General features: G+C 32.9%; 1 protein-coding gene across 2 annotated transcripts in view; it reads right to left on the bottom strand.

Annotated features, from left to right (window-relative positions):
* The window catches only part of LOC137635525 (probable cytochrome P450 6a13), a 20,163-nt gene extending 19,507 nt beyond the window's left edge, over positions 1-656 (bottom strand). Inside the window, exon 1 of one of the 2 annotated variants that reach the window (XM_068368005.1) lies at positions 607-656. The gene's annotated coding sequence lies outside the window, so the exon portion shown is untranslated. Of the gene's footprint in view, positions 1-516 lie in introns of both variants that reach the window. The other variant, XM_068368004.1, reaches the window with a different exon arrangement.
* Between the last annotated feature and the right edge of the window lie 1,768 nt (positions 657-2,424).

Genomic DNA, 2,424 nt, shown 5'->3' with positions numbered 1-2,424 from the left:
ATATATATATATATATATATATATATATATATATATATATATATATATATATATATATATATATATATATATATATATATATATATATATATATATATATATATATTATCATCATCATCATCTCTTCCTACGCTTATTGACGCAAAGGGCCTCGGTTATATTTCGCCAGTCGTCTCTATCCTGAGCTTTTAAATCAATTCCTCTCCATTCATCGTCACCCACTTCACGTTTCAAAGTCCTCAGCCATGTAGGCCTGGGTCTTCCAACTCTTCTAGTGCATTGGAGAGCCCAGTAAAAAACTTCTAAACTATATATATATATATATATATATATATATATATATATATATATATATATATATATATATATATATATATATATATATATATATATATATATATATATATATATATATATATATATATATATATATAGTGTGTGTGTGTGTGTGTGTGTATGGGCAAACTGGCTCACTTTATATAGCGTGACCACACAAATATGCAACAATATACTAACCACCAAATAACGAAAAGTAAAAAAATAAAAATTCGATTTTCAGTAGCGGTCACTAACAACACTTTGACCACCAAAACGGCAACACTTAACCCTAGACGGCACTGACACACACACACTCCTTCCCCGTCACGTCTTGTGTCTTGACTAATTGAACCAGTCGGTTGCACTTGCTTATATATCGATCAAGATATTCTTCTTCTTCTTCTTCTTCGAGACGAGATCTGTCCTGGGATGGCTTAATTATTCCGACCTGTTCATACTCTTTTTTTCTGTTTTTTGTCTTATTGTTTTTTTTATTTTCTATGTTCCGTTTTTTGTTTTTGTTTGTTTAGTTAAATGAAATTTAAATATCTTTTTATGCAATCCACTTTTTTGTAGATTTTTTTTTGTTTCGTTATTTTAGATTCGATAGCAAGGTTCCTCTCTCTCTCTCTCTCTCTCTCTCTCTCTCTCTCTCTCTCTCTCTCTCTCTCTCTCTCTCTCTCTCTCTCTCTCTCTCTCTCATATATATATATATATCTATATATATATATATATATATATATATATATATATATATATATATATATATATATATATATATATATATGTATATATATATATATATATATATATATATATATATATATATATATAACATACGCACTCATACACACATACACACACAAATATATATACACACATATATATACACACACACACATATATATATATATATATATATATATATATATATATATATATATATATATATATATATATATATATATATATATATCGATGTTTATACTGTATATTATTTAGTTGTCTAGTCTAGAAGTTTAAAGTATAACCATTACCTTATATGCAAAATGATTACCTATTTTCATTTTGTTCATTTCATCATGATTCTGTGATCATCTTTTTTAGAATATGTATATGTGTGAGAAAGAAAGTGAAAAAAACAGAATTTTACTTTAAAAAATTTTTTGACCATAAAGTTGTAACAAGGAGTTGGGGTAGGTGATGACGTCATGGGTTGGCAACACTTGGCATCCCCTGAGCGAGCTCGCGCTGTGATTGGTTCTAATTTCATACAGGGACAAACCTTTCCAGACTTTGCTGAGATACGGCCGGATTAGCTTCCTGTCCAGTTGGGAAGCCAATATCTCGAGCAACAGTCTCTCGTGTTTTCCATTTTGGGAAGCAACGGCTTGCTGCTGGGGAAAAAAAATTGCCTAGTATGATTCAAGCTTTAGTTGTCTCCTCTAAGGGCTCGGCCAGACCAAGCGCGGCTAGCGGGGAGGTTAGCGGCAAGAGGTTCCAGCTGATAATTGAAACCTTGGGTATCTTATGTAGGTGGCCAGATAGGAGTCACGGGAAGCCTCGCGCCTCCTATCTGGCCACCTACATAAGATACCTAAGGTTTCAATTATCAGCTGGAACCTCTTGCCGCTAACCTCCCCGCTAGCCGCGCTTGGTCTGGCCGGGCCCTTATGGTTAAGGCATTACTGCAGTGTCTGATATCCCCAATAAGTGGGTTAAATCAGTCATCAACTCATAGGTAAAGATAACAAGCTGTTGAGAGTGACTGAAGGCTTCAACGAGGAGATGGGGACCGTCTGTTAGAATCCTTAAACCTTATAGTGCATGGCTCAGAGAAAATGATGTTTTATGTCATAGCTTTTCAATATCAATGTCTTCCACTGTCTTTGGGAAGAGTTCTCTTGCTTGAGGGTACACTTAGGTACTTTATTCTATCTTATTTCTCTTCTTCTAGTTTTGCTGAATTTTCTATAGTTTATATAAGAAATATTTATTCTAATGTTGTTACTGTTCTTAAAAATATTTCATTTTTTCCTTGTTTCCTTTCCTCACTGGGCTATTTTCCCTGTTGAAGCCCCTGGGCTTATAGCACCCTTTTTCCAA

The sequence above is a fragment of the Palaemon carinicauda genome, unplaced genomic scaffold (genome assembly GCF_036898095.1).
Source record: "Palaemon carinicauda isolate YSFRI2023 unplaced genomic scaffold, ASM3689809v2 scaffold137, whole genome shotgun sequence".
NCBI classification, from domain to species: domain Eukaryota; kingdom Metazoa; phylum Arthropoda; class Malacostraca; order Decapoda; family Palaemonidae; genus Palaemon; species Palaemon carinicauda.
Note: the sequence above shows the minus strand (reverse complement) of the source record. Positions and strands in the feature narration are given on the sequence as shown.